Source organism: Saccopteryx bilineata, chromosome 6, assembly GCF_036850765.1.
Source record: "Saccopteryx bilineata isolate mSacBil1 chromosome 6, mSacBil1_pri_phased_curated, whole genome shotgun sequence".
In the NCBI taxonomy this organism is placed as follows: domain Eukaryota; kingdom Metazoa; phylum Chordata; class Mammalia; order Chiroptera; family Emballonuridae; genus Saccopteryx; species Saccopteryx bilineata.
The window spans coordinates 173,209,115-173,226,332 of NC_089495.1; the positions used below are offsets into that span (position 1 = coordinate 173,209,115).

The window sequence follows — 17,218 nt, forward strand, 5'->3', positions numbered from 1 at the left end:
GTCACTTCTCCTGTGTGCCCTGACTGGGAATTGAACCTGGGACTTACACATGCCAGGGCCATCCTTACTCTTACTTCTAAGTCTTATTAGGAATTATGCAACTCACATAGTATTCCTCAAAATTTATTATTTTCCCCAGCAGTTGCCTCAAGGTTTTCAACTACAGAACTGAAACCAGTCTATTCAGAATGCTTGAGGTATTTTCTTAAAGCGCCCAGCAGGGGTCTCTGTTCAGATGCCCAGGGCATCCTCCTGTCCCCAAGCAGCATTTTGTCTTGTCTTTGTTCCCACTTCCTGACTAGACGGAACTGCATGGTCAATGCCCCAGCCCCAGGCCTTTATCTGTTCTGCTTTTTATCAGCATTTGCTGCACACAGTGCACATTCCCCACTTTGGAGGGGACAGATCACTTTCTGTCTATACCTGCTGCTTGTTCCTGCATCCAGGTTGCTTGGTTACAGCAACACTTCACTGGATTTTCATTGAAGGCAAAATTTGTTAGTAGGTTTTGAGGCCCAGCAGGCAGAAATGGTGCACACCCATTTCTTAAGAGGGCGGTCAGCTCATTCATGTCACAGTGCAGAAAGCACGTCTTGTATAATTCCACACATCAATGGAATGCACGCATTAGAAGTATACAGATGTGCACAAATATGCTAAGTCCCTGTGAATATTCAGAGTTAAACAAAATTCTGAATTCATTCTTTGTAGTTTTCTATACACTGAAAGTCTCATTGGAAAAAAATGTACAATTCAGACTGGGTAAGCAGTTTATCTTGCATTTCTTATACTTATTTAAGAGCATTTGGTTAATTAGTTTTATTGGTGCTGTTGTAACAAATTTCTACACCTTTAGTGGCTCAACATAACACACATTTTTTATCTGACAGGTCTGGGGGTCAGAAATCTAACATGGGTCTAACTGGGTTAAAATCCAAATGCTGGCAAAAGTATGTTCCTTTCTGGAGGGTCTGGGAGAGAATTTGTTTTCTTGCCTTGCTAGTTTCTAGGGACCACCCACATGCCTTAGCCTGTGACCCTATTTTCCATCTTCAAAGCCAGCATGCTACATCTTTGAATATTCTTCCACAGTCTGTCTCCTCTGACTCTTTTCTGTTCCCTCTTCCAATTTTTAGACTCTGTGATTACATTGGGCCCACCCAGATAATTCAGGATAACATCTGTCTTAAGGTCAACTAATCAGCAACATTAATTTCATCTGCAGTCTTATTTTCCCTTTGCAATGTAACCTAACATATTCACAAACTAAAGCATCTTGGTGGGGAGGGCATTTTTCTTCTCAACACACCTGGTAATCAGGAAGCAAATCGCTTTGCATAAAAAGTGTCTGAGAAGTAGAACTAACAGCGATTCCATTTAGAAATAAAGTGATTTCTTATGAGATCAAGTGCAGAGGCTGAAAATCAAGGTCCTTTCTAAGTTTTTAGTTTGTAACTTCATCCTCTTAAGAAAAGTGTTTCTTCTTTCTCCCTTTCCTCCCTCCCTCCCTCCCTCCCTCCCTCCCTCCCCCCCTCCCTCCATCCCTCCCTCCTTCCCTCCCTTCCTTCCTTCCTTCCTCTCTCCCTCCCTCCCTCTCTCCCTCCCTCCCTCCTTCTCTCTCTCCCTCCTTATTTTTTACATTTTCTTTTGTCTTTTTTGTCTTTATTTCTACCTTTCCTCATTGCTTTTGTTATGAGACAAATGACAAATGAGTAAACTATTTGCAACATGTATTTGAAATAATTAATAACTTTAATCTACAAAGAGCTCTTACAAATCAATAAGAAAATGATGAAATAGTCAATAAAAATGTGCAAAGGATATATAAACAATTTCACATGAAACACTTGGAGATACAGTCAATAAATAACTGAAAAAAGATAAGCCAATACTCATAGTAAAATACACTTTGTTACTCATTAACTGCCCTATAGCATATATAAAAGTGATAACATAGGATGTGCCACATTATGAAGAATGAGGTTTCAAAAGTAAACTCTCATACACTGCTCACGGGACAGTAAGCTCAGAGCAGTTGTGTCTTTCTGAACCCATATGTTGAAATCCAAACCCACAATTAGAGGTGGAATCCTTGAGAGATAACTAGGTCATGAAGGTGAAGCTGTCATGAATGGGATCAGTTCCCTTAAAGAAGGGACCCCAGAAAGCTGCCACCACGTGGAGCTGCAAGGAGAAAGTGACTGTCACCAGAGATCAGTACTGCTGGCAGCCTGATCTCAGACTTCCGGTCTCTCGATTCACTTCTCTTAATGCAAATGTTGGTGTTCATATTTTTGACTCTTAACGGTGATGACTGAGGTTATTCAGTACTTGAGATTCACCCATGGTGCTAGAAAAAAATAGTCAATTTGAAAATTACTATCAAAAGCATCTTGAAAATGCAAAACTATCTTGCATTTTGAAAAGACAATTCCACTTTTAGAAAAGTATTCTAAAAAAATGTGTGCCATAGAAATGAATGTGTGTCAGTGTTCATCTATTTATTTACTTATGTGTTATTTATAAACAAAGAGAGAATTATTTGCAATAATAGTTCCACAGTTCAACAACAGTGTGGTTGTGGGTAAGCATTGGGTCCATTAAAATTATGTTCTGCAAGACTTTAAAATGATAGGAAAAAATGTTCATAATTTGTGTTGCCATACAGCAAGTTATAAGACTGTATTCCTAGTTATTTGCATTTTCCATTTTAAAACACCTGGAGGATAAACAACAAAATCTAATTTATCTCTGGGCCGTAGGACAAGAGATGGTTTGTATTTTCTTCTTTTTGATTATCTATTGCTTTTTTTTAAAACTACAAATTTGTACTACTTTGGTAATAAAAGTTATACATTTATATGTTTTTTTAAAGATGGTCCTTAAATTGAACTAACTCTTTTTAAAATTGTAACAGGAAATAAACATAAATGTTTTAAAATGTATGATGCTTTGCCTGACCAGATGGTGGCGCAGTGGATAGAGCATCGGACTGGGATGCCGAGGATCCAGGCTCGAGACCCCGAGGTCACCAGCTTGAGTGCAGGCTCATCTGGTTTGAGCAAAAGCTCACCAGCTTGGACCCAAGGTCATTGGCTCAAGCAAGGGGTTACTCGGTCTGCTGAAGGTCCATGGTCAAGGCACATATGAGAAAGCAATCAATGAACAACTAAGGTGTCGCAATGCGCAACAAAAAACTAGTGATTGATGCTTCTCATCTCTCTCCCTTTCTGTCTGTCTGTCCCTGTCTATCCCTCTTTGACTCTCTCTCTGTCTCTGTAAAAAATAAAATAAGAGGGATGACGTCACAGTGATGGCGCCGTAGGAAGCGATACCGAAAATCTCCCCATAAACTCAACAAGTTCTTCAACCAGAAACAGAAAAACCTATCCTTGGAGTCTTCAGATGCTTCACAACACACCCGAAGTTAGGATCGAGCGAAAGATTGGCTAAATATATGGTCAAACTCCGGGGGAAATAAGGAGTAAGAAATGCTCCGCCTTCCTCTCTAATCCAAACAGGATGGCTTTCACTGAGAACTGAGAATATAGAAACTAAGGCGGGCATAGGGAGTGAATAGTTCCAGGCTGCGGTACAAACAGCCAAACCAGGCTGTGGCACGGAGATCCAAGCCGTGGAAAAACCTGAGCAATTCAAGCTAACACACGCGCGCCAAACCCAGACAAAGAAAGACAAGTGGGGCAGCCATTTTCCGCATCTCCTGGTTGGCGTGGTTAGTGGGCAATAGATTCCTACGAACACTTCAAGGGTGGGCGCCGCCCGTGCTAACCCACAGAGAAGCAAAGTCAGAGGCCTCTGTGTGGGCAAAAAGCAGCATCTCCTAGGAGCCCCAGCGCCCTGAGGGGACCGGGCACGGGGAGGGAGCTGGAGCCAACTCCAATGGCGGAACTTTTCTGTGCGGGAGGAGGGCTTTCGCGGAGCGAGAGGCGTCCCGCCTGAGCCTCATAATCTGGTCAGTGCGCACGCACGCAGAGTGGGCAGGAGATTCCTCCGAACTCCTCAGGGGTGGGCGCCCATGTTTTCCCTCAGAGGAGCAGAGTCAGAGGCCTGTGAGCAGGCCAGGAGCGGAAGCCCCAGCGCCCTGGGAAAGCCGCACGGGGACAGAGCGAAAGCCAATTCCAACCCAGTAACTTTTCCGTGTGGGCAGAGGGCTTTCTCGGAGTGAGAGGCGTCCTGCCTGAGCCTCATAATCTGGTCAGTGCGCACGCAGGAAGAGTGGACAGGAGATTCCTCCGAACTCCTCAGAGGTGGGCGCCCGTGTTTTTCCCACAGAGGAGCAGGTCTGTGAGCGGGCCAGGAGCGGAATCTCAGGCAGCCCTAGCCCCTTGGGAAAGCCGCACGAGGATAGAGCGAAAGCCAATTCCAAAGCTCGATCTTTTCCGTGTGGGTAGGGATTTCACTCGAAGTGTGACCTGTCTGGTCTGACATCCTGGTGGGTGCGCACGGAGAGTGGGCTAGAGATTCCTCCGAATGCCTCAGGAGTGGGCACTCGAGATATCCCACAGAGGGGCAGAGCCAGAGGTCTTTGAGTGAGAGGAAGCCACGCCTGATTATGCTGGCAGGTCTGACTGACTGAGCCTTACTCAGAGCCCTGTGCTGAGTGGGAATAGAGTGGGGAGTTGCCAGCTCTTTGAGACTCTTACTATCCAGGCAGAGGCAGCAGCAACCCCATAGCTGGATTATCAGGCTTCTAATTGTGGAAGGAAAGACTAGGAGAGAGGCTCCAGGAACACTCTCACAGTGAGAGATCCTCTCACTGTTGGAGCCTATAAACACTAATGAACCTCGACTGCCAATGAGACTGAAGCCCAATACATGACATTGCCATAGAGAATTATCAACTGCAAACCTCTTCCAGAGCGTGCCACAGGGGCAGAACCCGGGGTACAAAGTCACCGACCAGAAAGACAGAAAAGAAAAAGCAAGACGACAACCTCTCAAAATCAAGAATAATCTGCAGATTTTATAACCTATCCCATTTTATTATATTTGTTCGTCTGTGTCTCTTTTCTTCATTCTTGATTTTTTTTTCTACTCCAATTTGGTCATTTAATTCTCTCTCAGTCTTACTCTCGCCTCTCTTTGAACTACACTACCCATAAGTGTTACATCTCCCATTATCTTTTCTTTCCTCCTCCTTTCTCTCTTTGAGGGTTGCAATCCAAAACCCCTAACTCTCTCTTTCTCTCTCCTCCTTTTTCTTTTTTCTTCTTTAAGTGGCTCCATCTTTTCTCTCTCTCTCTCTCTCTCTCTCTCTCTCTTCTCCCTCTATATTAGTCTCTTCCTCTCTCCTTTACATCTTCTCTCATTCAAACTTCAATAACGAACAAATTATCTTATCTGGGACTCAAACTTAAGTTTGTGGCATTTTGGAGGGTTTTTACTTCACCTTTTTAACACATTAGCAGTGCTCCCATCCCTGGCTCTCCATTTTATCTAGTTCTTGTTCCACTAAATACAATAGTAATTTTTTAATTTTCCACCCCTTTTTCCTGTTTCCCTCTTATTCCTCTCATCATAACTCTGAGTCAGCCAACACCTAAAAGCAAAACATTTTATTCTTGACCCAAATTTTTTCCTAATTTGCTTTTTGTGGGTCTATACTGCTCCCCCCTTTTTTATATATAAATATTTTTTTTCCTCTTTTTTTCTTTTTCCTTTACCCCTATATTACTTCTCCCCAATTCAGGCCCTCCACTACAGGTATTGTTTGTTCTATTTAGTACAATATAATTCACAGTTCATCACAAGATTTTCTCAAAAAAGAGGGGAGAGGAGAGGAGAGGAAAAAAGGAGGGGAAAGAATTATTCCCTTTTTTTCCTAAAATTTTTATCTTATTTTATTTTTCTTTATTTAATGATTAATTTAAAAAAAAACGCGCAATTTTTTATTTTTATTTTTTTATCCTTTTATTCCTTATAAAATCTCATTAATACTATCAAGAAAACCAACCTCAGATGCCATTAAAGAAGAGAAAATCGAATATCATGGATACAAAAGAAAGAGAGGTAACACAGAGAGATGAGGAAAAATCTATGGAAAAAAAATTTAAGATATTGGAAACCTTGGAGTTAAACGACAGAGAATTTAAAATAGAAATTCTAAAAATACTCAGAGATATACAAGAAAACACAGAAAGGCAATTTAGGGAGCTCAGAAAACAACTCGATGAACACAAAGAGTATATCTCCAAGGAAATTGAAACTATAAAAACAAATCAAACAGAGATGAAAAACTCAATTCATGAGCTGAAAAATGAGGTAACAAGCTTAGCTAATAGAACAGGCCAAAGAGAAGAGAGGATCAGCGAAATAGAAGACAAGCAACTTGAGGCTCAACAAAGAGAAGAAGAAAGAGATTCAAAAATTAAAAAAAATGAAATAGCCCTACAGGAATTATCTGACTCCATCAAAAAGAATAACATAAGAATAATAGGTATATCAGAGGGAGAAGAAAGAGAAAATGGAATGGAGAACATACTCAAACAAATAATAGATGAGAACTTCCCAAGCCTCTGGAAAGAACTAAAACCTCAAATTCTAGAAGCAAACAGAACTCCAAGTTTTCTTAACCCCAACAAACCTACTTCAAGGCACATCATAATAAAATTGGCACAAACCAACTGCAAAGAAAAAATTCTCAAGGCAGCCAGGGAAAAGAAGAATACAACATATAAAGGAAGGCCCATTAGATTATCATCAGATTTCTCAACAGAAACTCTACAAGCTAGAAGAGAGTGGACCCCAATATTTAAATTCTTGAAAGAGAGGAACTTTCAGCCACGAATACTATACCCATCAAAGCTAACCTTCAAATATGAAGGAGAAATAAAAACATTCACAGATACAGAAAAGATGAGAGAATTTATCACCAGAAAATCCCCACTCCAGGAAATACTAAAGGGGGTTCTCCAATCAGATACAAAGAACAAAAAAACAACAACAACAAAGCCACAAGTAAAAGCTCCAAGAAGAACATAACAAAACCAACTTTAAACTGTGACAACAATAAGAAAGGGGGGGGAGAGGATGAAGATTAACAGTAGCAAAGGGCAATGTAGGGCAAAAGTACTCACAAAATAGTGCACTACAATGAACAGGGTAGGAACCCTTTTCATTACTTACTGGTAACCACCATTGAAAAAACCACCACAGAAGCACATGATTTAAAAAAGATAGCAACAGAGGAAAGATGTATGGAACACAACCAAATAAAAACAAAAGATAGAAAAATGAAAGAGAAGAATCAAACAAGGCACAAAACTAACAGAAAGCAATCTATAAAATGGCAATGAGGAACTCACAAGTGTCAATAATTACACTAAATGTAAACGGATTAAACTCACCAATAAAAAGGCACAGAGTAGCCGAATGGATCAAAAAAGAAAATCCAACTGTATGCTGCGTACAAGAAACTCATCTAAGTAACAAGGATAAAAACAAATTCAAAGTGAAAGGCTGGAAAACAATACTCCAAGCAAATAACATCCAAAAAAAGCAGGTGTAGCAATACTCATATCGGATAATGCTGACTACAAGACAGCAAAAGTACTCAGAGACAAAAATGGCCATTTCATAATGGCTAAGGGGACACTGAATCAAGAAGACATAACAATTCTTAATATATATGCATTAAACCAAGGAGCACCAAAATATATAAGACAGCTACTTATTGACCTTAAAACAAAAACTGACAAAAATACAATCATACTTGGAGACCTCAATACACCACTGACGGCTCTAGATCGGTCATCCAAACAGAGAATCAACAAAGACATAGTGGCCTTAAACAAAACACTAGAGCACCTGGATATGATAGACATCTACAGGACATTTCATCCCAAAGTGACTGAGTATACATTTTTCTCCAGTGTACATGGATCATTCTCAAGAATTGACCATATGCTGGGCCACAAAAACAACATCAGCAAATTCAGAAAAATTGAAGTTGTACCAAGCATATTTTCTGATCATAAAGCCTTGAAACTAGAATTCAACAGCAAAAAAGAGGGAAAAAATCCCACAAAAATGTGGAAACTAAACAACATACTTTTAAAGAATGAATGGGTCAAAGAAGAAATAAGTGCAGAGATCAAAAGATATATACAGACAAATGAAAATGATAATACGACATATCAGAATCTATGGGATGCAGCAAAAGCAGTGATAAGAGGGAAGTTCATATCACTTCAGGCATATATGAACAAACAAGAGAGAACCCAAGTGAACCACTTAACTTCACACCTTAAGGAACTAGAAAATGAAGAACAAAGACAACCCAAAACCAGGCGAAGAAAGGAGATAATAAAAATCAGAGCAGAAATAAATGAATTAGAGAACAGAAAAACTATAGAAAAAATTAATAGAACAAGGAGCTGGTTCTTTGAAAAAATCAACAAAATTGACATACCCTTGGCAAGACTTACCAAGGAAAAAAGAGAAAGAACTCATATAAACAAAATCCAAAATGAAAGAGGAGAAATCACCACGGACATCGTAGATATACAAAGAATTATTGTAGAATACTATGAAAAACTTTATGCCACTAAATTCAACAACCTAGAAGAAATGGATAAATTCCTAGAACAATACAACCTTCCTAGACTGAGTCAAGAAGCAGAAAGCCTAAACAGACCTATTAGTAGAGAAGAAATAGAAAAAACCATTAAAAACCTCCCCAAAAATAAAAGTCCAGGCCCAGACAGCTATACCAGCGAATTTTATCAAACCTTCAAAGAAGAATTGGTTCCTATTCTACAGAAAGTTTTCCAAAAAATTGAAGAAGAAGCAATACTTCCAAACACATTTTATGAGGCCAACATAACCCTCATACCAAAACCAGGCAAGGATGGCACAAAAAAAGAAAACTACAGACCAATATCTCTAATGAATACAGATGCTAAAATACTAAACAAAATACTAGCAAATCGAATACAACAACATATTAAAAAAATAATACATCATGATCAAGTGGGATTCATCCCAGAATCTCAAGGATGGTTCAACATACGAAAAACGGTTAACGTAATACACCATATCAACAAAACAAAGAACAAGAACCACATGATATTATCAATAGATGCAGAAAAGGCTTTTGATAAAATACAACACAATTTTATGTTTAAGATTCTCAACAAAATGGGTATAGAAGGAAAATATCTCAACATGATAAAGGCCATATATGATAAACCATCAGCTAACATCATACTAAATGGCACAAAACTGAAGGCTTTCCCCCTTAAATCAGGAACAAGACAGGGTTGTCCACTCTCCCCACTCTTATTTAATGTGGTACTAGAGGTTCTAGCCAGAGCAATCAGACAAGACAAAGAAATAAAAGGCATCCATATCGGAAAAGAAGAAGTAAAGGTATCACTTTTTGCAGATGATATGATCCTATACATCGAAAACCCCAAAGAATCCACAAAAAGACTTCTAGAAAAAATAAGCCAATACAGTAAGGTCGCAGGATACAAAATTAACATACAGAAGTCAATAGCCTTTCTATATGCCAACAATGAAACATTTGAGAATGAACTCAAAAGAATAATCCCCTTCACGATTGCAACAAAAAAAATAAAATACCTAGGAATAAACATAACAAAGAATGTAAAGGACTTATACAATGAAAACTATAAACCATTGTTAAGGGAAATCGAAAAAGACATTATGAGATGGAAGAATATACCTTGTTCTTGGTTAAGTAGAATAAATATAATCAAGATGGCTATATTACCCAAAGCTATATACAAATTTAATGCAATTCCCATCAAAATTCCAATGACATTTTTTAAAGAAATGGAGCAAAAAATCATCAGATTTATATGGAACTATAAAAAACCTCGAATAGCCAAAGCAATCCTAAAGAAAAGGAATGAAGCTGGGGGCATTATAATACTTGACTTCAAACTCTATTATAGGGCCACGACAATCAAAACAATATGGTATTGGCAGAAAAATAGACACTCAGACCAATGGAACAGAATAGAAAGTCCAGAAATAAAACCACATATATATAGTCAAATAATTTTTGATAAAGGGGCCAACAACACTCAATGGAGAAAAGAAAGCCTCTTCAACAAATGGTGCTGGGAAAACTGGAAAGCCACATGCAAAAGAATGAAGCTGGACTACAGTTTGTCCCCCTGTACTAAAATTAACTCAAAATGGATCAAAGATCTAAACATAAGACCTGAAACAATAAAGTACATAGAAGAAGACATAGGTACCAAACTCATGGACCTGGGCTTTAAAGAGCATTTTATGAATTTGACTCCACAGGCAAGAGAAGTGAAAGCAAAAATTAATGAATGGGACTACATCAGACTAAGAAGTTTTTGTTCAGCAAGAGAAATTGATAACAAGATAAACAGACAGCCAACTAATTGGGAAATGATATTTTCAAACAACAGCTCAGATAAGGGCCTAATATCCAAAATATACAAAGAACTCATAAAACTCAATGACAAACAAACAAACAATCCAATAAAAAAATGGGAAGAGGATATGAACAGACACTTCTCCCAGGAAGAAATACAAATGGCCAACAGATATATGAAAAGATGCTCATCCTCTTTAGTTATTAGAGAAATGCAAATCAAAACTGCAATGAGATACCACCTCACACCTGTTAGACTAGGTATTATTAACAAGACAGGTAATAGCAAATGTTGGAGAGGTTGTGGAGAAAAAGGAATCTTCATCCACTGTTGGTGGGAATGTAAAGTAGTACAACCATTATGGAAGAAAGTATGGTGGTTCCTCAAAAAACTGAAAATAGAACTACCTTATGACCCAGCAATCCCTCTACTGGGTATATACCCGCAAAACTCAGAAACATTGACTTGTAAAGACACATGCAGCCCCATGTTCATTGCAGCATTGTTCACAGTGGCCAGGACATGGAAACAACCAAAAAGCCCATCAATAGATGACTGGATAAAGAAGATGTGGCACATATACACTATGGAATACTACTCAGCCATAAGAAATGATGACATCGGATCATTTATAGCAAAATGGTGGGATCTTGACAACATAATACGGAGTGAAATAAGTAAATCAGAAAAAACCAGGAACTGCATTTTTCCATACATAGATGGGACATAAAAGTGAGACCAAGAGACATTGATAAGAGTGTGGTGGTTACGGGGGGAGGGGGGAGAGGGAGAGGGAAGGGGGAGGGGGAGGGGCACAAAGAGAACTAGATAGAGGGTGACAGGACAATCTGACTTTGGGTGATGGGTATGCAACATAATTGAACTTTAAGATAACCTGGACATATTATCTTTGAATATATGTATCTTGATTTACTGATGTCACCCCATTAAAAATAAATACAATATAAAAAAATAATAAAATAAAATGTATGATGCTTCATTTACAAACCTCTGTGAGGTTTGTCTTCTTACACATTGTTTTCCATGCTGTTTGAAATTGGCCCATTTCAATGTTTGCATCAGACAAAACTGAAGCCTAGAAAGGTTAAGTAACAGGTTCCAAGTCCCAGAGTTCTAAGGTGGTTGTAAGAGGAATAGGAACTATTTCATGTGCTGACAAATCCAGTGGTTTCCTCTCTACCACAGATGCCTTTGACTGTGTATTGAGTTCTTCATGAGTCATTTGTTACCTGTTTCAGATCTAACCACCCTTGTCACCAATACTGCCTTCAAGCTTTGTCTTCTTATCACTCTGCTGATAAGGCAAGAAGAGAAAAGACAACCTTAGCGGATGGCTGCACCTTGTGCTTCAAACTGGTGACTGCGGAGCAGGTAAGAAGATGAAAAAAATAGAACATGTGGATATGCCAGACAGTGGGAAGCACATTAGCTTTCTAAAAGCTCTGGCACTGTTACTGCAAGTATAATGTGTACACACACCAGACACTGGCAGGATACCTCTGTTCACGTTTATGCCAATAAAAGCGGGTGATGAACGTATACCATAGGGTTATTGTTAGAAGACTGGCCTCTAAGTCAGGACTGGTTTAATTCTTTTAAATTGAAGAATTGATTCTTAATTCTCCTCAAATATAGGCTCTATCAATGTCATCATCTCACTCAAGGATATAACAGCACTAATATTCCTCAGTCAGGGATTTGCAAATTGGATATAAACGTCCTGTTTATTTAAAGAATTCCGCCCTTGGAACTGCCCTTCTTCCTCTGTGCCCACTTCCACAACACCTGGCGTTACCTCTCTGTACCTGCTCATCTTCTGAAGATTACTGAGAGTTACGCTGTCCATGAAGTGTAACTCAACCATCCTGGTCCTCATAAGCATCTGCCTCTGGATCCCTTGGTACTATGACCACACCAGTACTGTACTTGAGTATTTGTTAATGTGGTCTTCCAACTGTTCTGCATAATACTTGCCTCTCAGGAGTATTATCAGAACTACATCTTAAATGCAGCAGTGATCAAAACCTTGAGCACATAGGAGGCATACAATAAATCATTTCTTTATTGGTGGACAAAAGATAATGAATGACGGTGGGTGACGAAAACTTACAAAATTAATAAAGGGATAAAGAAGAGGTAATGTGAATATTTTCTTTTGTTAATTTTTAAAGAGTAGATCCAGGTAAATATTTTTTAAAGATGCTCATTTGTTAGAGGATATAATTTTTTAAAAATTTTGGATAAATATTCTTTCTTTGCTGTGGAGGATAAAAAAATATGAAAAAAAAGGGTTATACCTTCATCTAGCTATAGTAACAGATACTTGCACATTGTAAAATAAATTGACTTTTTACATAAGACTGGTTAAGTAATGTTTCAGCTTAAGCTCATAGTACAATTATTTTGTATTTACTATAATAAATATATAATATATATTAAATAAATATAAATATATATTATAAAATAAATAATTATAAAAATTATATATTATAATTATGTAAAACATATAAACATATTTAATATAAATATATAAATATATTTAATATAAACATATGAATATATATAAATATTAAAGTATAATATTATATAAAATAGATATAATTATACTATATATAATTATAAATGAATTATAACAGAATTAAATAAATATAGATATGTTAACTATTAATTAGTTGATACAAGTATTTTGCCTAAACCAAAAAAATTTCTCTATAGGAAAAAATATTGACAAATTTCATTGCTTTCAGGGTTAAAAAATAAAGAGAATATAGATGTATTTTTAATCAAAGGTGTTTCCATTGCCAATGAATCAGTTAAGATCGGATATTGGTAGTGGGTTGAAGATTTCCAAAATAAAAACATATTTGTGAACTTACATGGGTTTTTATCAACCAAAGGTCATTAAACCAATGAACAATGATGAAAGTGAAAACTTTATTCCAAAGAAGTAATAAGCTTCAATTGAGCTATGTAGAGAAAATAATTGGTGGATTTGTTCTTCCTAGCTCTGTATATTAGCCTTAACCTCCATATTCATTTATTAGGTATATAAAATATACATAAAACTAATCATGTTTTCTGAGAATATACACTAGAGAGTGATGGTTCTAGTAGACCCAGTAGACAAGAGCTTCTTAACTTCTGCACTGTTAACATCTGTAGCTGGATAATTCTTTTTGGGGGTGGCTGTCCTGTGAATTGTAGGATGTTTTTAGTATCTTTGGTGGCTTCCACCTGCTAGGTGTCACTAGCCCCTCCCTTCATTAGTGTGGAAACCATAAATGCCTCAAATCCCCTGAAAAAAAAAATCACTCCGACTTGAGAACAACTTCAGTAAACAAATGCAGGTTTTCCTTAAAATAAGGGAAGGAGGAAGTTTGACAATGATATCTCTTCAATTTCCAGCATCAGGATTCTTTTTTTATTATTATTTATTTTTTAAGAGCTTTTCTTTTTTTTAAAATTTTATTTATTCATTCTTATTATTAGAGAGAGAGGAGAGAGAGAGAGAGAGAGAGGAAAGAGATAGAGAGAACAGAGGAGAAGCAGGAAGCATCAACTCCCATATGTGCCTTGACCAGGTAAGCCCGGGGTTTCGAACCGGCGACCTCAGGGTTCCAGGTCGACGCTTTACCCACTGTGCCACCACAGGTCAGGCTCCAGCATCAGGATTCTTAAGTTTATATCCTTAAGTTTTCTATTAAGACTTAGACTTTAATTTTTAAATTGTTTTCTGGCCCTGGCTAGTTGGCTCCATGGTAGAGCATCATCCCTGCCTGTGGAAGTCCTGGGGTCAATTCCCAGTGAGGGCACACAGGAGAAGCTACCATCTACCACCCTTCCTCCCTACTTCCCCTCTTGTAGTCATGGCTCAATGGTTCAAGCAAGTTGGCTTCTGGTGCCGAGGATGGCTCTGTAGCCTCCACCTTAGGTGCTAAATATCGCTCATTGACAAATGGAATAATGGCCAAATTGAATAAAGCATCCCTCTTAGGGGGCTTGCTGGGTGGATGCTGATCAGGGTGCATGCAGGAGTCTGTCTTTCTGCCTCCCCTCCTCTCAATAATAAAAATAAATAAATAAAAATAAAAATTGTTTTCCATATTCAAGATCAATGGAAATTACACCCAATAGATCCTACACACTAAAAAATATAAGCTTTTTATGTTAAGAACAAAGAGATTTCTGAATTGGATCATACAAATATTACTTGCTGTCAGCCATGTAATGGTACATTGTAACTATAAATTATTTGCAACCAAAGTGTATGATAGTTTCATAAAGTTGGCACACTAGACCTCCAATTCATACATCTGGAAGGGAGAAGTCAAATGTGCTTCACAAGATATGAAACTGTTGAAGAAATCTGTTGCTGGTTTCTTTCCTTTGAGGTTCCTACTGCATTTCCATGATGGGCCCTGTTAGGGGCTGACTTGTGCCCTTATATATCTATATCTCTATATATATCTCTATATATAGAGATAGGGTCTTTAAATAGGTAATTAAGTTCAAATGAGGTCATTAGAGTGGGCTCTAATCTGATACAATTGGTTTCCTTATAAGAAGAGGTGATCAGGACACAGACACACACAGAGGGAAGACTTCATGAGGACACAGAAAGAACGTGGCCAGCTACAAGCCAAGGAGAGAGACTTCAGAAGACACTAAACCTGCTGAGACCTAGATCTTGGATTTGTAGCCTACAGGACAGTGAGAAAACACACCAGTTGTCTGAGCCACCCAATCTGTGGTACTTGGTTAGAGCAACCCCAGCCAATGAGGACAGCTCTTTTCCATCTTCCCTCGGGGACACACCGGAAGGTCCTGTCATTTCCTGCTGACCACTTTTCTGCTCACATACAGGGAACAGTACCACACTGAATGGATGATTTGGATGGAATTTAATTTTGAGATCTATACTAAAGAACCAATTTGACTCATAGTGGAAAAAGATTTCACGAGGACACTTACAGGCATAAGAAGAGAAGCATGACGGTGTTGAAAAATAATGAGCAATAGATAAAATTAGGACCGAGACTTTCTCAGTGTTTCAAATGCATCCCCAAAGTTGAAACCATCCTTCCCTGAAGATGCTCTGAAGACATTAACCTACTAACTATCACTTGTTCAATGACGGACATTATTGTCAATTTTAGAATAGAACTGCATTGCTTCCTAGTTGTATACCTCATTATTCTCAAGTATGCATCATTCTCTATACCTAAAAATTACAAATGATAGCTATTATTCCTATCACTAATGTTAGGGAGTAGTTATGCATGTGTTATAGCCTCAATATGATCTTTTCTAGCCTAACTTGTTTTGTTTCTCACTCCTAAATGTGAAATTTAAAGACATGTGATTACCCCGAAACAGAGATTTGGTTTAATATAAAAACAGCATTTCCCCCTTAAACTATTATCATTATTGCATTGAAAAGAATTAAAAAGACTAGTTATAGTTAGAGATACTCTGAATAAGTCAGTCTAGGAAAAATATATGGCAAGTCAGAAAAATTATATTCTAATCAAAGATGGTATGGCTATAAATTAACCATAAATTCAAATTATGGACAGATAATGTATATCTTCTATATTAGCAGTCACATATTCCATTAGAGGTTACCCATATTTCATATTGCTTAATTAGAATTTGCAAAACTTTTGCTTAAGCAGTGCAGAAATATTCAATGATTTTGGATGATTTTGACATTTAGTTTAGAGATGCACTTGCTATTATAAATATGCACGGGAAATAATTTCATGAATGTGCCATGATTCAAAGCGTTGATGCGAAACTGAAGATGATTTTATTAGTATTTCACTGGCTCAAGTATTAAAATGCATTTTAGGTTTATTTAGAATAGCATTTTTTCAAATAATCATTTATTTGCATAGTTATTAATATGCTCTAAACCAATAAAATGGTCTCATTTTTAAAAATTGTAGTATGATATTTGGCTGTGCATCATTGGAAATACCTGCTAATGGATGGATTCATTTTAATATCAATGGATTGTACTTCTGGAATTATTTCTTATCTTATGTCAGAGTAAAATCACATTTTCATCTTAGAAGACAAAAATAAAAATAATGTTATTTCAAAACATCTCAAGGAACCCAAAATTTATAAAATCTTATAAAGTATGCTGATATTGACAAGACATGAGACTACTTACAACACACACCATGATAAGTCACATTTTTTACCTAAATAAACTCTTTTAAGACTATTTAAAAATGCAGAGGTGCAGGCATGGTCAGCTGACTGTGGTTACATAGGAAATAAAGAGAAAGGATAAAACGAGGAGGCTGAAACAGGAAAAGTAAGCCATTCGGTTATGGGGAAAATAATTTATTAAATTCAACTCATATTCACAGCTCTCAATCAAATAGTTATTCAGTGTTTTACTGTCGGTAAAACACCTAGTTGCTTAAAATATAAAGAAAGGTGAAAAAAGAGAATTAGGAGAAGAAGGAAAAGGGGAAACAATATTCTTTGTAACATGGGAGTCTTTTTGGAATTGCAATACATTCTGCTTAGGGAAACACTGTCGGTAATGTCCCAAATTCAATACTCTTAGCAGGTTTTACCTCTCAATTAGAGAGGACTTCCACCTACCCAGAAGGACTCAGTCCACTTTGAACGCTGTTAGCACAGAGCCAACAGCTCCAGCGGTTGTCACTTCTGTTCTTGACAGCTGCCCACTGACCCTCTGATCTGAGGCATGGTGTCGCTCGCTACGAGGCTCTGGGACACTGCTTAGGAGGTGAATGGGTACCAGCTGCCTCCACTCG

The 17,218-nt window shown here is 37.7% G+C and overlaps 1 protein-coding gene across 4 annotated transcripts in view; it reads right to left on the reverse strand.

The window, feature by feature from the left end:
- The window catches only part of MACROD2 (mono-ADP ribosylhydrolase 2), a 2,105,833-nt gene that overhangs the window by 177,257 nt on the left and 1,911,358 nt on the right, over positions 1-17,218 (reverse strand). The gene's annotated exons all lie outside the window — the stretch shown is intronic.